General features: G+C 54.6%; 1 pseudogene; it reads right to left on the bottom strand.

Annotated features, from left to right (window-relative positions):
- Positions 1 to 5,123: 5,123 nt before the first annotated feature.
- Positions 5,124 to 19,357, bottom strand: part of LOC100341903 (POU domain, class 5, transcription factor 1-like) — a 37,487-nt pseudogene continuing 23,253 nt past the window's right edge.

Below are 19,357 nucleotides of genomic sequence, written 5' to 3'. Positions count from 1 at the left end.
CCTAAATGGGTGCCTGTTTGAGTCCTGGCTGCTCCACTTCTGATTCAGCTCTCTACTATGGCCTGGGAAAGCAGTAGAAGACGGTACAAGTCCTTGGGCCCCTGCACCCTCGTGGGAGATCTGGAAGAAGCTCCTGGCCCCTGGCTTTAGATCAGCACAGCTCCAGCCGTTGTGACCAATTGGGGAGTGAACCAGCGGATGGAAGACCTCTCTCTCTCTCTCTCTCTGCCTCTCCTCTCTTTGTGTAATTGTGACTTTCAAGTAAAATAAATAAATCTTTAAAAAAAAGAAAAATGGAATGAAAAGGCTAAGAATTTTCAATGACTTTTTTTTTTTTTTTTTGACAGGCAGAGCGGACAGTGAGAGAGAGAGAGACAGAGAGAAAGGTCTTCCTTTTGCCATTGGTTCACCCTCCAATGGCCGCCGCGGCCGTTGCGCATTGCGCTGATCCAAAGGCAGGAGCCAGGTGCTTCTCCTGGTCTCCCATGGGGTGCAGGGCCCAAGCACTTGGGCCATCCTCCACTGCACTCCCGGGCCACAGCAGAGAGCTGGCCTGGAAGAGGGGCAACCGGGACAGAATCCGGTGCCCCGACCGGGACTAGAACCTGGTGTGCCGGAGCCGCAAAGTGGAGGATTAGCCTATTGAGCCACGGCGCCGGCCTTCAATGACTTTTTGAAGTCTCATATTCAAAGTTCAAAATTTTTAAAAGTTTTTTGTGTTAATCCTTTTTTTTTTTTTTTTTAATTTTATTTGAGGCAGAGTTACAAACAGGGAGAGACAGAGAGAAAGGTCTTCCAATTGCTGGTTCACTCCCCAGATGGACACAACGGCTGGAACTGGGCTGATCCGAAGCCAGAAGCCAGGAGCTTCTTCCAGGTCTCCCGCATGTATGCAGGGGCCCAAGAACTTGGGCCACCTTCCACTCCTTTCCCTCGCTGTAAGCAGAGAGCTGGATCAGAAGAGGAGCAGCCATGACACAAACCGGTGCCCATGTGGGATGCCGGTGCCATAGGCGGAGGCTTAGCCCCCTACGCCACAGCACCGGCCCCCAAATTACCTCTTGTACCTTCACCCTCTGCCCTCATCCAACCGTGGCCTTCATTAGGATTTGCAGTACCTGTTCCCTAATACATTTCCCGGCTCCTATTCCTGCTTTTTCTCCTAAATCTCTCTTATACTCAGAAACCAGAAAGACACTTCAAAAATTTACATCCATCACATCACTGGCTGCTTGTACCCACACACTGGCTTCCCTTTGATTTAGAAAAAATCCAAGCTTCTTAGAGGGTTTCAACTAAGATCCAACATGCGACTTCCCCATCCATCTCCGTCTTTACTCTTCTTCCTCTTGCTGCTGGGATCCAGTCCCCTGAGTGCACTATCGGATTCCCAGGGGCTGTTTTATGCACTGCTCTTATCCAGACAAGACAGCGTTTGTTTGGTGCTGCCTTCCCCACACTCCTTGAGGGTTGGAGGGTTGGGCGTTCACTGACGGCTGCTCCGTAGCACCCAGGACAGCGCCTCAGCTCGGAGGGTGCTGGATCCGAGTTTGTGGCCGACCCGCTTCCCTTAACCATCCACCCAGCCCCATCTGTAGCTTAACTTCCACTTCTCTTCAATTCTCTGCCCGGCTGAAGGTTCTCGTTCTTGTTTTTCAGGGGATCGCTTTGTTTTCTTTTCAAGTATTTCCTTTTGTCACTTCAATGGAACCCTGCAAGAGAGGAAAGACAGGAGTTCTTGATGTGACCGTGACTTTGGTCCTCACCATCGAGACGTGACGTCTTCTTTCATTCCACTGGTGTGGATCGCGTGCACGGCGCTGGGGACTCGGGCGTTTCAGTGAACAAGATGTCGCTCCCCCTCTTCATGGAGGAACGACACTAAGCCCTGCCTAGGCTTCATATCCAAGTCACGGCACCATTATGTCGCTCCCCGTCTTCATGGAGGAACGCCACAGGACCCTGCGCTGTTCTTTTGTCTGCTCGGCCCTCCCCGGGTTTGCTGCTGGTTCTTCCCCGGTTGGCTACCGACCCTTCCACCTCCGTGGAAGGGCGGTTCCCCCTGCCACTTTCCCCACTTCCGCAGGGGAGCGGCACACCGCCGGCCGGCTCTCTCGGGGGCTGCTCAGATGTTCCCCTTAGGTGTTCCTGGTGCATGTTGTCTCTCTCCTCCTTTATAGTCCTCTTCCACCAATCCCAACTCTGCTACCCACATGCCGAGTACGCTGCTCTCCTCCAATCAGGAGCAGGTCCTACAGTTTATTGGTTGAACTGGAGGCAGCTGTGTAGAAGCTGTTTCCTCCTCTCCCAGCGCCATATTGTGGGAGAGCAGATGCATAAAATAAGTCTTAATTCCAGTAACAGTCTAGTCCGAGTTGCTCCCCACACAAGAGACTAGGATCCTGTCCTTGAAGAGCTTCTCATCCAACCAGCAAGACTCACAGCAGTAATCAAGGTAGCCACAAGGAAAGTTACACTGTGTGCTGGAAGATGGTAAATGACGTAGGGGAGAACGGAGCATCAGAGCAGCTGCCAAGGTTGTGAGAACCGCGGAGGAGGAAGCAGGTTCAGCGCAGGGCTCTGGGCCGTCTCAGCTGGAAGGTGACTTTTGAGCCGACTTGGAGGAGGGACGGGGGAAAGGAGTCCAGGCAGAAGGGACACCGGGCTGCATGGTGGGAGCCTGGCCGGGGGGAGGAGCAGCAGGGAGGCTGGCGGGGCTGGCGTGGTGGAACTGAAGGGAGAGATGCAGGAGAAGAGGTTAGAGAGGCCCGACCAGAGCACCCAAGGCTGTGCTTGCATCCTAAGGGCCTTGGGTTTATTGTGAGTGAGTTGGTAGTTGAGGGTTTTGGACAAAGGGCTGATGCGGTGTGACTTGTGTGTGGAGTGGATTCCCTGGTGCTGTTGGGAGACCACTGGAGGGTGGCAAAGGTTAAACAAGGAGATGTATCCGGAAGGCAGGGCGGTGTTCCCAGAAGAGATGATGGTGACTTTAAGCAGAACAATGGGTCACGCATTTGGCGTAGCAGTTGAGACGCTGCTGGGACGCCTGCATCTCGTATCAGAGTGTATAACCATATCCCAGCTCCACTCCTGGCCCCAGCTCCCTGCTCATGCAGACCCTCGGAGGCAGCAGGTGCCGGCTCCGGGATCTGGGTCCCTGCCAGCCACATGGGAGGCCCAGACTGCGTTCCTTACTCCTGACTTCTGACTGGCACAGCCCCAGTTGTTGCAGCCACTTGGGGAGTGAACTAGCAGATGAATGCTCTCTCTTCCTCTCTTTGCTTTTCAATAATTAGAATAAATAAATTTTACAAATTTTTTGAAAAAGGCTGATGACAGTGGAGGTGGTAGGATGAGACTCCATTCTGGAAACATGTTTTCTTTTTTAAAGATTTTTAATTTATTTATTTGAAAGTCAGAGTTACACAGAGAGAGGAGAGGCAGAGAGAGGTCTTCCATCTGTTGGTTCACTCCCCAGTTGGCCACAACGGCCGGAGCTGCGCCGATCTGAAGCCAGAAGCCAGGAGCTTCTTCCATTTCTCCCACATGGTGCAGGGGCACAAGGACTTGGGCCATTTTCTATTGCTTTCTCAGGCCATAGCAGAGAGTTGGATCAGAAGTGGAGCAGCCGGGACTTGAACCGGTGCCCATATGGGATGCCAGCACTGCAGGTGGTGGCTTTACCCACTATGACATAGCGCTGGCCCCAGCATATGTTTTCTAACACGCTATCATGAACAATGTAAACATACAAAATTGTCTTTTCTCCTGAAACTGGGTTCTGTTTTCCCAATTCTTTGTTGAGTAATTTGGGTTCCACCCTGGACATTGTGGATGTTATACTGCGCAGACGCTGGCTTCTGCTACATTCCTTTGAAGAGTGCTTACTTTTTCAAGTGGGCACTTGGCTTGGCATGGCACAAACCACACACTGTGTCTTCCCAGGACTAAGTGGCTACAAAATATCAGCTCAGCTCTTCTAGCCTTAGCTGGGCCTCTCCCATCTGCCTGCCCTGTGCACGGTTTCATGTCAGCCAGGGTTGGGTGAGTTTGCAACAGTGTTTGAGGATTTGCTTTCCTGGTTCTCTCTGGTCCCCGCCCCCCCCCCCCCCCCCCATTTTCTATTCGGTGCGGCTGCCTTAGACTCTCCACTCTGTCTTTTCAAAGCAGTAAATCCGAAGGCTTTCCCCTGAGCCTTTGCCTGGCCCACCTGTTGCACTTTGTTTTCCCCTGGATGATTCTTAACAAATGTGGAGCTCACTCAACGTCATCTTCCAATTGTTCAACTGTTCGTTCCCTTCCAGAATCTTCTTTCTCTGGGTTGCTTTCCAGTGCCTTCGGATCGTGATTTTTAAAATAGATGTTGTTATCTGCATGAGTCTGTTTGAGTGGAAGTTCTCGGTGAGAGCTGGAGTTGGATATGTTTTGAAGTCAGAATGTGGGATTTGAGAGAAATTTGGTTTCACTCCAAGGGAGTGAAATTTTTTTTTGAAAGATTTATTTATTTGAGAGGCAGAGTTACAGAGAGATGGGGGGGAGGAGAGAGAGAGAGAGAGAGAGAGAGAGAGAGAGAGAGAGAGAGGTCTTCCATCCACTGGTTCACTCCCCAAATGGCTGCAATGGCCGAAGCTGCGCTGATCTGAAGCCAGGAGCCAGGAGCTTCTTCCGGGTCTCCCGCGTGGGTGCAGCCTCTGTTCAGAGTATTAACCCCACGCGCGCCTTCACCTCCCCTCCAGGTCTCAGCAGTGTCACCTCCGGGTCCCCCCTCTGCCCCCACCTGTCCTCTTCCTTTCCTTCACGGAACTCGCGCCAGCGTAGAACCCGTTTCCCCACGGCTTCCTGTGTGACGGACCCATTTCTCTCCCAGGCTGTTCTTCCCTGGGAGCAGAGGCATCCGTCCCGCTCGCCCGCACACGTTCAGCACCTGCCACCATGCCTGGCTCGTGGCAGGCACTCACTACGTGCTTGTCGGGCGGATGTTGGTATCACCGTCTTCTGAGTGACACACTGAGGCTCAGAGAAGCTGGCGAGGATGGGTTCCAGCAGCACAGCCGAACGCCCTGTGTCTGGAATGCCCTGGGCCAGGGCAGCGGCGTGATCGCGTATGAGTGCATCACGGTGCGTTAAGGTGGCTGCACGTCCTTGATCCTGTCCTTGTCGAGAGGTGGTGCTATCTCCCTCCTCTCCAGGTCTGCCCGGGTCCCGAGGCTGAGCTGACCAACGGCTGCTGTGAGAGTGAAGATGCCCCCGGCCCAGCCTGACCTGGAGCAGTGCTGCTCCTTCCCTTTGGAGCTGTTGCTGTTGGGGTCCCTTGGAGAGAATGTGAGGCGGCATCACAGGGAGAGGCCCCGGGGCCCAGAGGAAGGGGAAAGAGGCCCAGGGGTCCAGCGCTGAGCTAGACCCCACGGCCTGCAAGCTGAGCTGGCAGCCAACGGTCACTGCAAGAGCCATGCCGGGAGACCCACCCAGCGTAGCCTGGCACCCCACAGAAGCCCTGCAGCGCCTAAGCCCGAGCTTGTTGTCAGCAGGGAGGGGAGTGGGGCGAGGCCGGGGCCCGGCGTGCCAGGTGGAGCTCACTCTGACCCTGCCTTTGCCTGACAGTGCCAGGCAGGCCTCCCTCCTTGCCTGGTCCTGGGCCCTGGTTTTCCATGGCCGCGTTTGGGGTGGTTTCTGACGGTGCCTGGCACAGAGAGCGAGCAGCGTGCTGACTCCTGCTGAACAATTAAGATAACGACCCCGGCTGCAAACCCAGTCCTCCCCACAGGAACGCCCGGCCCGGGTGTTTGCTGCCAGGACTTTCAGCAGCCATTCTTACAGAGTTCTCAGTTGTTGCTTCTAATAGTTCTGGACTCTGTCATTCTCTCAACTTCAGTAAAAATTTACTGAGCTCATACTTTGGGCTTGGCACCATCCTAGGTGACCTGGAATGTGTGTGTGGCAGGGATCAGGGAGTCACATGTTGGGTTAAATGGGGTTCCGGCCTGTAAGGAGCTGACCCCTGACCGATGCAGCCCTGCGTGGACAGCTGAGAGCCGAGAGGGGTCTGGGCGTGGGACTGATGGGAGCAGAGCCCCTGGCAGCGTGGGGCAGTGGAAACAGAAGTGATGCTTGAGCTGAGGGGGTGGGGAGTCCGCGGAGGGAGCATGCGTGCCCAGAGCTGGGAGGGCGAGCAAGATTGTGGCCTGCACCAAGCAGAGGGCAGGACCGGAAGCAGCTGCCCCTGCACAGCCACGGCCATGCCACCCCTACGCCCACCCCTTTCTCGCTGACCGCCGTCTTTTGGGTTTTCCTCTCTCATCCACCTCCTCAGCCCTTTGGAAGGATCAAGCAGAACGGTGTGGATGTGGGGTCTGTCCTCCTCCTATCCGCCTCTGGGGGCCAGGCAGGTGCTGCAAACACAGCTCAGCCTGGGGCCACGTGAGGCCAGCCTGGGGCCACGTGAGGCCAGCCTGGGGCCACGTGAGGCCCTCGGCTCCCGGGAAGGGAATCATGACTCAGCAGATCCCTGCCTGGCGGAGGCACAGGCTGGAGCCTGCGCGGTCACAGCCTCTGACTTTAAGGAGAAAACACAGACCCTTGGAATCAGCAGAAAAACATTGATAGGTGACACAGCACACGTCCACTGTCCCCGGTGAGCAGCTGGGGCTGGATGTGAGTGTGCCAGGGGTCTGGCTTCTAATTCTCTCCAGCTCCACTGTGTGATGTGGGCCATTCACTTTCCGTCTTGGGCCTGTTTCCCTTGTCTGGAGAGTTGGGGTCTGGGAGATTCCGCCTCTGAAGTGTTGCTCATACAGAAGTCTGAACCCCCAGTGTGTGGTGATGTACCCCTTACTGGGTGATCAATAAAGTGATGTTGAATTACTATTATTAATTTTAGAGTAGATTTTAAAATTATTTATTTATTTTGAAAGTCAGAGTTACAGAGGGAGAGGGAGAGAGACAGAGAGAGCAATCTTCTATCCACTGGCTCATTCCCCAGATAGCTGCGACACCAGGGTTGGGCCAGGCTGAAGCCAGGAGCCAGGAGCTTCTTCTGGGTCTCCCATGTGGTGGCAGGGGCCCAAACACTTGGGCCATCTTCTCCTGCTTTTCCCAGGCCATTAGCAGGGAGCTGGATCAGAAGTGGAGCAGCCGAGACACGAACCAGTGCCTGTATGGGATGCCAGGGTCGCAGGCAGCTCTACTGCCTATACCAAGACACCTGCCCTGTTGATGTTGAATTAATTAAATAATGAATTATTCGTGTGCCGTTTTGGAAAACTGATCAACCTCAGAAGGAACTCTTCAACCTGCCCTTCCTTTTTCTTAAAATTTCCACTGTTTTTGGTGCTATTCACTCTCAGACTTTCGGTTTCTTTTTTCTGTTAAACTCCAGCTTTTGGAAGCGCGAACCCCACACTCCCTTGCAGGCATCACACAGGGAGCCCTGGGGTGCACTGGCTGTGCTGCACTTGGCAAAGCTTCTTGGCTGGTCCTGATCTGCCCGCTGGTCCAGGGCCACTGCTCTGAAGACCACACCCCTTCTACATCAGCTGGGTAGGAATCTCTGCGAGAAAAAGGCCCTCCCTGAGGAGGTCCAGGCGAGGCCACCAGGGCTGTGTGACTGGCACTGGTGCAGAAGGGAGCCTGCTGGTGCAGTCCACCTGTTTTGTGGGTCTGCCCTGAAGCTGCCAGGAAAAGTGATTTGCGCAAGCCCATCCAGTCTAGGTGCACCTGCAGCTTCTTCTTATCGAATCCTCCACCTGTGCAAATGAAGTCGGCCCTCGAAGGCTAGTGTTCCAGAGGTGTGACGGATTAAGGATGATTTTCCCACTACCCATGGAACCACAGGGTTTTTTTTTACCGGAAGGAGTTTTGAAGAAAGGATAACCAGGGAGACTCCCTGCCTGTCCCGTCACTCTTCTGCAAGCGTCAAATAACCGAGGCATTGCTACAGCACTGTATCAGTGCGGGAATGCGGGCTCAGGTGAGGAGGTAACTTCCCCAAGATCGCAGGACTTGAGACCTGCAGCCCTGACGCTCACAGTCACCAGGCTGCAAGACCCTCCTCGCTCCTGCTGGCAGTGGAGAGATGTTCTGTTTGCCAGATCCGCCTCCGTCACCTGGCGCGTGAGTGCTTGTGGTGTGCAGAGCTCAGCGGCTTTGCTGAGGTCAAGCCCGAGTGGGTTGGATCCTGGGGGCTCTGCCCAGAGTGCTTCCCCTGTCAGGGGACGGTCCCCTGGAGCCCTTTGGTGCTGCACCCAGCTCTGGGGGGCGCTGAGCTAGTGGAGACAGATCCCATGCACCATGGGGGGGATCCCCATGTCAGCACTCCCTGTCTGTGATAACCTGACCCCAGGAGTCACTTTGGACTGGACCAAGCCGAAGAAGACATTTTCCAGAAGCATTTCCTGGGGTGATCAGTGACAGAGAGCTCATGGACAGCACAGTGCAGCCATAGGGAGCCCCCACCCCCGGGTCCCAGCCTACTCCCCGTGGCCTCCAGTCCTCTCTTCTCACCTTGGGGTGCTGGCTCTGCCTTTGCTGGCAGGGCTGGGTTCCAGGGACGTCGGTCCGGGCCACACCGAGGGTGACCCAGTTCCTCATTGCCCGCCCCTCTGCCTGGCCCCGTCTGCCTGTGAGCTCCATGTCCCCGGCCCACAGCCATTCTCAGATTCGTTTCAGCCAGGTGGGCTCTCCCCGCCGCTGAACCACCTGTCTCCCGAGAGGACCTGCAGCCAACCCCTCCCACGGCAGATGGCTTCCCCCTCCCGCCCCTCTGTGGCGTTCCAGCCAAGGCCAGGCCCAGCATGGACAGAAGAGGACCTGAGTGGCCGTGCCAAGGTCAGAGTGTCCATCTGGACACAGGTGTCAGCAGGGTGGAGGGGCTGCCCCAGAAATGACTTTGGCTCGGGAGACGGTTCCCAGGCATTCGGTGCTTGGTCCTCTTTCCGTTTCGCTTCCAAGTCTCAGCCTGTGCTCAGAGAGGCGCGGTTCCTCCGGGGGGTGGGTGGACCACCTGACAGGTGCGCGGACCACCTGACAGCAGCCCCTGCTCGTTCAGGGGTCAGGGAGATCTGCCTGCAGTGACCGCTGCCGGCTTCCAGTCCTATTTCTTTGTCGGACAGAGGCTGCGCCAGCCAAGGCCCCGACTCTGCTCATCCAGGTCCTGCGAGGCAAACGCTCTGCGGTGCAGCCCACGCCTCCCCCCTCCAGCCCCCAGCTCTTCCTTTCAGCCCAGCCAGTGGATCCCTCCCGCGAGCCGGTCAACTTCAGATGTGAGGCAATATCATGGCGCCAAATCCGTTACCAAACAGAAAGCGGAATGGGAAGCCATGCTTTGTTTTCTACACAGTGTGAGGCCTAAACAGAGGTGCTCCTGTCCCATCCCTTTCTCTGTGTACAGGAGGGGGCCCTGAGCCGGCCTCGCAAGAGGCTGTGCCTACCTTAAACAGACCTTTTGCCTTCAGAGCCGCTGGGCGGGTTAAGGACCCCGAATCAGACACAACCCAGCACACGCATTTCTTATTCTAAACAAGCGAGCAAACATTTGCCTTCAGAGCCAAGATGTCAGTGTTAAAGAAAAGGAACGGCCGTCCCTCCCAGCCCGCAGGAAGTGCTCAGGCAGTAGGTGCTAACAGCGAGTGCTCCGAGCTTCCTCCCGGGGCAGCTGTAGGGCTGCGTCTTCGTCTTCACCCCGATGTGGGTCCCTCGCTTTCCCCAGAGACTGCTGTGATGGAATGCACCGGGCGAGAGACGCGTTTGCGCCCCGGCGGTCTAATTGCCACCTGGGCTCCATCCGGGGCGCGAGGGTGGCGTTGGGGGGCAGCTGTGTTGAACCCCAGCCCAGCCTCCATGCTGATTGGCCGGCGTTCCTGGAATCGTGGTTCTGCCATCTCAGCATCCCCACTCCCACAATCTTTTCCATTCGCTTCTTTACGGACGCCCGCGTCACCGGATGTGCTGCCTGCGAGGAAGTGGGTGGGGGCAGGGATCAGGTCTACTGTGAATACCATGTTCTCTGCGTATTTAACAACAGCGTGAGTCGGTGGGCCCGTGCCAGGTGCCCACCTGAGCTTTCTTTCCAGCTGCCCTTCAGCACTTTCTACAACGGACAACCAAACAGGTAACCCTGGCAGCCCCAGAAACACCATTTTATGTTCCTTGTTCTTTGCTATCGAAGGAAGACTGCAAGCAAGACCAGTGGAGGTCACAGTAGGTCACCCAAATGACCCCAAAGCCATTCGTCTGCTCTGAGAAACAGTGGAACGAGACTTTTCCAAATGAAATACTAATGATATTACTCCTGCCGCACTTGACAATATGAAGCTTCCTGTAATAAGTCGAGCCCATAAAAACGTCCGCATGCATAGCGGGCTAGCAGACCCACAATTCATGTAGTACGGCAGATGTGGCTCTCCAGGCACATAAATTGACCAGGGAGTTACTGATCCCTGGGGATAATTCATTCACCCAAAGGCGATGCCCCAGGCAACGTGACCAGAGTGCTGTGTCAGCAAACTTTGTTCCGGTGAGCCAGGACTCGGCTATGTGTTCTGGCAGGATGACCCCAGGTGCAAATGACTTCCTGTCGTGTCCGTGGGGACAGCAGATGTGGGTGTAGTGTTGCACAGCTGTCTCTGAGTGCACTCAGTTTGGGCTGGCTGAGGTCTGTGGGCATTCTGGTGAGCTTTGTGGTGTGGGTTTCCTGGGGCTTTTGGAGTTTGGAGCAGGAGGTAAACCCCAGGGGAGACGGGGAAGGGAAGAGTCCACCCGCCTCTTTGGGAGGGGGACCAGGAGGCAGCAGAAGAGGCAGGCATGAAGGGACAGCCCACGCCCCCTTCCACACTGAGGCCTTTTGGAAATGTGGACTGCCCCACGCTCTGTGGCCCCCGCCCTGCCACGCCCCCCACTCAGATACCTAGGATGGAGTCCGTGGCTCCAGGTCCACAGCAGAGGGGAGAAGCGTGGCTCCGGGTTGCCCTTAAGCCCTGAGGGACGTTGGCTCTGGTGAGAAGGGAGCATGCAGAACAGGACCCTACTCTGCAAGACCCCGAGACCCATGGGAAATGGAAGCCCTTCCGGTAGACCCGTCCTGGGGTCTCATTATCTACCCCCGAGACCGGTGAGGTGAGAAACCAGGGAACACTTATCACGTGGATTCTCTCGCTGCGGACGGCACGGTGGTCTCACGTCTGACGTCTGGCTGACGTCTGGGTGAGGGTGTCTCCTTCTTGGGGCATCTCTCGGGGCTTGTGTAGAGGAAGTCACTGTACAGAGTCTGGCTTGGGAAGTCGTTTCCCACCTGCGCCCTGCTTGGGCTTTGAGAGCGGGTCACTCTCCACGACTGGCTCCTTGTGTCTCCCGGACTCCCAGGCCCACACACCCTGAGCAATACGGGAATGAGCTGTCTCCCTGCGGGAAAGATCGGAGAACTGGAGAGGCCAGAAAGCAAGTACTTCAGCCTCGTGTGCACACAGCCTTGGCAACCCCCACTACCCACGACACTGCTGCAGCGCTATGCAGAATCGGCCACTGACAGCAGAGAAACCAATGGGCGCAGGGAGGGTCTGGCTCCCTGCTGTGGTTGGCCACATCCTGCCCCGGCTGGTGTTGGATGGGGAGCTGGCGCGGGCAGTGACTGTTCGTTCACTTATGGGACAAATGTTTACCAAGCATCTGCTCTGTACAGACGCAGTGCTAGGTGCTGAGACAGATCATTGAGTGACCCAAGGGTCCTCACAGCTCTGCTCCTTTGGAGCTTACAATTCAGTCGGAGAGACAGATGACGAGCAAGGTCCGGATCACCTTCTGTGTGTCTGCTCTCCACCCCACCACCCTGCTCCAGAGATGCCCCAGGCCCCTGGGGTACAAGGACGGCGTCTGTAGATTCTCTTGTCTCTGACGTCCTCCCATTAGGTCCAGTCAATGAGAGGCACAGGCAGGAGTGGTTTCATTCCTCCAGTTCATCAAAGACCTGGTCCAGTGCACCTGTCTGGGAGTGTATCTGTGTGCTGACACCTATGGCTTTGTCTGTATGACATTTTTAAGCGGTGTGATTGCCCTCAAAAAAGTATATGGGCATGACTAAGATATATGGGAGGGTCAGCATTGTGGCATAGAGGCATAGTGGGTAAAGCTGCCGCCTGTGGTGCCAGCATCCCATATGGGTGCAGATTGGTGTCCTGGTTGCTCCACTTCTGATCCAGTTTCCAGCAGATGGCTTGGGAAAAGCAGTGGAAGTGGTTCAGGTGTTTGGACCCCTGCCACCCACATGGGAGACCTGGATAAAGCTCTTGGCTCCTGGCTTCAGCCTGGCAAGGCCCTGGCTGTTGAGGCCATCTGGGGAGTGAACCAGCAGATGGAAGACCTGTAACTCAAATAAATAAATAATTCTTTAAAAAAGTAAACGAGAGTCAGACAGATTTGGGTATTACTTAAAGCGATGTTGCTTCTTGGAGCCTCCACGTTCCCATCTGTAAAACGTAAGCATTAATAAAACGGCTGACCTCGTAGTGCCGGCCGTGAGGATGAACCGCTTCTTGCAGAATGCTCACGGTGCTCTGGATCGCACACGCGCTTTGTTGCGGCCCATGTCGGCGAGTGACTTTGATGATTGTGCTCACTTGGAACTCATCCTTCCGGGTCATGGGAACAGTAGACCTAAGGGCAGATGCACAGAGTCAGCTGGTGTTGGTGCAAGTATGTCTCACATGGATCTCAAACACCCCCATAGCCCCCCAACCTTGAGGCGACAACACTCACCTAGAGTCGTTTTTTAAACCACTGGGTGAGTGCCAGGCCAAGGACCGCTGGGAAGTGGTGGCGTTGTCCCCTGCACGTGGAAGGAGAGTGATATGGGACTATGTATAGATTCCTGGGCACCACTGGTGACCTGCACAGCTTGTCAGGACGGGAGAAGACTGAAAGATGAGAAGCGAGGAGGCGTGGTGTGGAGGCATGGGAAGGATATTTGAACAACAAAGTAGGCAGCGGTCTTGGCCAGGTGATACTCACCAGATGTCATCACTGACCACATGGGCGCAGGGATGGAGGGGCCGGCGTGGCAGAGCCTCCCCAGCTGAGCCGCGAGAGGGCGTGATTCCTCGCAGAGGTCAGCCAGCCACTTAGAGGCAAGCCAGCTTCACTGGGCCCTTGTATTCTGGAATGGCCGGGGCTTCGTCCTCAAAGGGAAGGATATCTATACTGATAAGGGTTTGCCTTGCGTGGCCACGTGGCCTCAGCTGGGACTGTTGTCCAGTAGCTGCATAGGCACAGCATCCCGCTGGGAACCCACTTGTGGGTGGGGGAGGTCTGAGAGGGAGCCTGTGGCTCGAACCTTGTACCCTTCCACCCTGAAGTAGCCGGCCGTGGATGCGCGAGCAGCCTTCCTGAGGTACAGGCGTGGTGGTCAGCTCGGAGGCTGCCCTCCCAGCCCTCGGGATGGTGTGTGTTTACTGAATCTGACGGTCCTGGCTCCCCAGTAGGGGGCGTGCCTGGTTGCAGGAACAAAGGAGCAGAAGGAGGTGTAGCCCCACGTGTCGCCATGCCCTGTGACTGCCCCTCCAGTTCTGGACTCTGAAAAAAAAAAGCTCCTACCTGACAAACACTACTCCAGCCTGGTGACCACGTCAGCACAGCAGCGTAAGCTGTGTGCACAGCGCACACCCTTGGGGTGACGTCACGAGAGGCACTGTGCTCTGTTGTCTCCTGCCCCAGAGTAGATGACCCAGTCTAATTACGAGAAGATCATCAGGCAAATTCCGAAAGAGGGAGACCTCACGAGCTTCTTAGCCCATAGTTCTCAAAGTGGTCAAGTCATCAGAAACAAGAAAACTAAAACAAACAAACAAACAAACAAAAAACAACAAAAAACAAAAACCCAATAGTCCTAACCAAGGGGTATGGTGATGTCACATCTAATGAGACCTGATGACTGAATGTCGTAGCCTGGATGCAAGCCTGGGCCAGAAAAAGGGAAACCCAAGGAAGTCTGTGTAATTAGGCGTCACTGTTCAGTTCACCACATGTCAAGCCTTGTTTAAGCATTAGCGAGTCCCCACTTAGCTAACAACGATGCACCAGCACTGGTCTGCTACCCGTGACCCTGCAATGCTGACACGTGGAGTTGGTCACTGGGAGAACTGGGTGTGGGCACACAGGAACTCCACACTCGCTTCACTCTTTCTGTAAATCCAACATTGGGCTAAAATTAAGTTTAGCAATGTTCCTTGTTCCCACAGGGGACCACTCTTGCAAGCCAGAGGCTCCCGCAGCTGCCGGGAACGTTGAGAGTCAGCGTCTCAGCGAGGCGGTGGCCCAGCTGCAGGAGGTCCACCCCAAGAAGGGATTTCTTTCTTTTCCAAGGTGCTTGGAGATCCTGTGTCCTCACTGTGGACGCCCCACGGCCCGGCTCTCCGCTGCCCCTCCTTTCCTCTGCCAGCAGACATGGGGCTCCCGCCAGACCTCAGGACCCAGCAGAGCCAGCCTCACCCACTTCTGCAGTGGCTGTTCCACCCATGTGGTGGGAGCCAAAAGGCCTTCAAGCTCACTTTCCTGGCAAAACAATGTTATCTTTGCAAGACATCCCCAGGGTGCCCACAGAGTCTGTGTAACAAATAATAGTGGGGTTGGCCCAGAATGGAACTTAGGTGAGTGCAGCGGCGTCTGGGGTCCCAGGCGGGCTCCAAGGCCAGCTCTGCTATTCTTAACGACCTTGGCCAAGTTACTTGGTGTTCTGATCCTCCACGTTCCTAAAGTCCAACAGGGGTGCTAACGGCGCTCCGCAGTCTGTAGCTATTGGAATGACAAATTTAGAAGGCACTCGGTACTGTTTTCTTTTTCCTCTTTAAATTTAATTTTATCCCCTTCCTGCCAAGCTAACTGGAAATTCCACCTTAGCAATCATGGGTGCCCCTCCTGTCCCTGAGAGTCTCATGGTGCCAAGAAAGCCAAGAAAGGTCTCTGTTTTCTGGCCTTTCCGTCCTCCTGGACCTGCAAGAGTCTTTCACTGTGAGGCCTTGCAGAGGTGCACCCTCCTCCTTCTGCCATCTGTTAGTTCGTTCACTCATTCATCAATAGTGGGCACCAACTGCATGTTTTCTGCCAAACATGATTTAATATTTTTTTAATATTTTATATATATATATATTTTTTTTTTGACAGGCAGAGTGGACAGTGAGAGAGAGAGACAGAGAGAAAGGTCTTCCTTTACCTTTGGTTCACCTCCAATAGCCGCCGCGGCCGGCACACTGTGGCTGGCACACCGCGCTGATCGGAAGCCAGGAGCCAGGTGCTTTTCCTGGTCTCCCATGGGGTGCAGGGCCCAAGCACCTGGGCCATCCTCCACTGCACTCCCGGGCCACAGCAGAGAGCTGGCCTGGAAGAGGGGCAACCGGGACAGAATCCGGCGCCCCGACCGGGACTAGAGCCTGGTGTGCCGGCGCCGCAAGGCAGAGGATTAGCCTAGTGAGCTGCGGTGCCGGCCCCAAACATGATTTAAGAAGGAAGTGGATTTGACCAATTCCAGGGGACGGAGCGTAGATACAGAGGCTCAGGCCCGGATCCCTCCTGGCTTCAGATTAGCGCAGCTCCGGCCATTGTAGCCATTTGGAGAGTGAACCAACGGATGGAAGAACTTTCTCTCTGTCTCTCCCTCTCACTGTCTGTAACTCTACCTCTCAAATAAATAAATAAATAAATAAAATATTTAAAAAATATGTTCTTACATAAGTCAGTCTTCATTCTTTTGCTACAGGTTGATTCATATAATGAAAACCAATAACCAACATGCACATTATTGTGACTCTGTTACCGGTGAATGGCAGGGTTCTTGTCTTCACGCAAGAAAGAATTCAGGCGTGAGACAGAGTAGTGGAAAGTAAAGTAACAAAGTTTATTAGGAAGGGACATCCATAAGGACGGATGGGCACCCCTCCAGACAGGACCTGAGAGAGAGTGAGTGCAGTGGCTCGGACAGGGGGAAGGAGCGAGGTTACGTGGTTGAGTGGAGAGATGACACCTGGCCAGGCAGGCAGGCGACTTAGCATAGAGGCAGAGGGCTGAGCGCGCCGTCCTGTTGAGGCCGGGGTTTTTAAGGAGGTGGGTCTTTGTTTTCACACATCTCCTCCTGAAACAAAGGATTTTATGGCTGTAAATATTAAGAAGCTCCTATCTGAGTTTTCCCCTGAAGGTATCAGACAGGAGGAAGCCTAGCTGGCACCATCCTGGGTTCAGAGGAGGGGTGAGCAGGACCCCCTGGAGAATGGGGATCAGGAGCAGGGTGTTTGAGATGCAGATACTGGGCTGCATCTGGGAGATTGTGGAAGATTTGTCAGGCAGAAGGGGTGGGGACCCCCACCTGGCAGGTTATTGGGTAGGAGGGGGCAGGGCAGGATGCAAACACTGGGCTGCCCCTGAAACGCTATGGGGATGACTTTGAGATGCAGATGCAGATGCTGGACATAGACGTCTTCCCTTTAGGCCTTTGTCACACACGCGTAAGCTCATAACTGACTTCCTAACAACTCCAGCTACAATCCAAGCCCTTACAAACAGTGAGCTGAGATGACTTTTCCTCCTCTGCTGTGACCCCTGAGACATTCACAGGAGGACACCCCTGGCTCCCTAAGTCTCATGCACTTGGGCTGTTTGCTTCCCTGGAGTTGCTGGCGGCCTTGCTTTCTGTCTTCGAGGGGAGAAATGCAGCCTGTCTCTACCCCGACACCACGACGCCACTGGAGCTCACTGCTGGTGGCCCCCTGCTCCGGGAACCTTCCTCTTGGCGCTGTCCTCATTCCAGATTGCTGGTTTACGGTGCAGTCTGGGCCAACTGCTTCCAGGCCTCCTATAAAGTGCTGCTCTGGGATTTCCTGATTAGTTCCACCACTGTTTATGTGCACTCCTTCTGCCCCTATGGTACCCCCACTCCTCCACCCACATTACATACTCACAGGGTGGGTTAGAAATCCATTCTCAGGGCTGTGCTGTGGCGTAGTGGGCTAGGCCTCTACCTGAGGCGTGGGCATCCCAGATCGGCACAGGTTTGAGTCCCGGCTGCTCCTCTTCCAATCCAGCTCTCTGCTATGGCCTGGGAAAGCGGTGGAAGATGGCCCAAGTGCCTGGGCTCTTGCACTCACATGGGAGACCCGGAAGAAGCTCCTGGCTCCTGGCTTCGAATAGGCCCAGCTCTGGCCATTGTGGCCATTTGAGGAGTGAACCAGCAGATGGAAGACTTCTCTCTGCCTCTCCCTCTCTCTGTCTGTAACTCTACCTCTCAAAAATAATAAAATATTAAAAATAAAAGAAAAAAAGAAATCAGTCTCCCCTCTGACATCTGTGAAAGTGGTAACTTCATTGAACTACTTCCGATTACCCCTCCTCCACGTGCTGCCTCCAGCCTGCACCTGCAGCGTGCTGGGTGCACAGCGATGCACCGTGGCATTCTGAGGCTCTTGTATCACCTTCCAGCCTCCGTTTGGTCAATGAGAAGTCGGCCAGTGCAGCTGCTTTGTGATTTTTCCCCCTCCGGAAGCCTGTAGGATCTTTCATTAATTCATGCTTCTATGGAATTTTATAAAGATATGTTTTGTCAGTGAGGAATACTTTCATTTGTAAGTAAAACAAAAACAAAACAAACTCGATAAACAGTGGCTTCAACAATGCCCTGAAGAAGTAGGTGCTTCCGGGTCAGGTGCCCAGGTCGGTGGCTTCGTGAAGGGCCCAGGCCCTTCCTATCCACCCTGCCTCGTGGAGAGGAACCTTGTCACTGCTGGGCGTGCCCTTGGAGTTGGCAGACAGCGCCCACGGACATCTGGTACTAGCGTGGAGCAAGTCCCTTCTCTTCTCCAGGCTCTGACTCTCCACGCGAAGGCAGATCTTCCTGGCAGACATTCCTTCAACCTCTCAACCTCCTAGATACTGTTGATGGGAGAGAATGGAATTTATCATCATTGGTTAAGACGCAATATTGCTCATTCTTGGGGGTGAGAAGCGGGGCTCTCTGACACCATTCCTGATATCATAGGCTCTCTGATGGAACGTAGAGTTGCTGGCATGAAGCAGGCGGGGCGTTACTCCAGGTGTGCTGTGGAAAGTGCCGGCTTCCATGTCTAGCAAGTCCACGTGTAGTCTTTGCCACCGTCCTGCCTTTTTTTTTTTTTTTTTGGACAGTGAGAGAGAGAGACAGAGAGAAAGGTCTTCCTTCCGTTGGTTCACCCCCGAAATGGCTGCTACGGCTGGCGCTGTGCTGATCCGAAGCCAGGAGCCAGGTGCTTCTCCTGGTCTCCCATGGGGTGCAGGGCCCAAGCACTTGGGCCACCCTTCACTGCACTCCTGGGCCACAGCAGAGAGCTGGACTGGAAGAGGAGCAACCAGGACAGAATCCAGCGCCCCAACCGGCACTAGAACCTGGGGTACCAGCGCCACAGGCAGAGGATTAGCCAAGTGAGCCACGGCGCCGGCCCCCACCATCATGCCTTTAAGTGGAAGTCTCACTTCTTTCTGTTCCAAGCATTTTTATCTACCATAATTTCTTTGATAACTTTTTCTTTTAAATTTATTTGACAGGTGGAGTTATAGACAGAGAGACAGAGAAGACAGAGAATGGTCTTCTTTCCGTTGGTTCACTCCCCAAATGGCCACTATGGCCAGCGCGCTGTGCCCATTCAAAGCCTGGAGCCAGGTGCTTCTCCTGGTCTCCTATGCCGGTGCAGGGGCCCGAGCACCTGGGCCATCCTCCACTGCCCTTCCGGGCCTCAACAGAGAGCTGGACTGGAAGAAGAGCAACCGGGACTAGAACCCAGAGCCCATATGGGATGCTGGTGCCGCAAGTGGAGGATTAACCAAGTGAGCCACGGTGCCAGCCCATCTTCGATAACCTCCTCCTTTCTCTATCTTCTTTTCCCAAAATCCTTTTATTTTGAATTATTTGTTATTTATTTGAGAGGTAGGGAGAGAGACATAGAGACAGACAGAGATCTCCTATCTACTGACTCACTTCCCAAATGCCCTCAACAGCTGAGGCCAAAGCCAGAAGCCAGGACCTCGCTCTGGGTTTCCCACCTGTATGGCAGGGCCCTAAACACCACCTGCTGCCTCTCAGGTGCACACTAGCAGGAAGCTGGAATCAGAACAGAGCCGGGACTCAAATCCATGCTCTCTGACATAAGATGTGGGCGTCCCACGCAGCGCTCTAACCGCTGTGCCAAACACCCAGTCCACTCCCAGAATCCTTCAAAAGGAATGTTGGGCCTCGTGCGTCAACTTCCTACCTGAGAACTCTGTAGTCTTCTCCCTGTCCTCTCCTGCCTCTGCTGTACCAGATCTCCTTTCCGTCATCTTCCCACATCTTATTTATTACGATTACATCCACTTGCAA

This window comes from Oryctolagus cuniculus, chromosome 15, assembly GCF_964237555.1.
Source record: "Oryctolagus cuniculus chromosome 15, mOryCun1.1, whole genome shotgun sequence".
In the NCBI taxonomy this organism is placed as follows: domain Eukaryota; kingdom Metazoa; phylum Chordata; class Mammalia; order Lagomorpha; family Leporidae; genus Oryctolagus; species Oryctolagus cuniculus.
The sequence above is the reverse complement of the archived record's forward strand: the minus strand, read 5'-3'. Positions and strand labels throughout refer to the sequence as shown.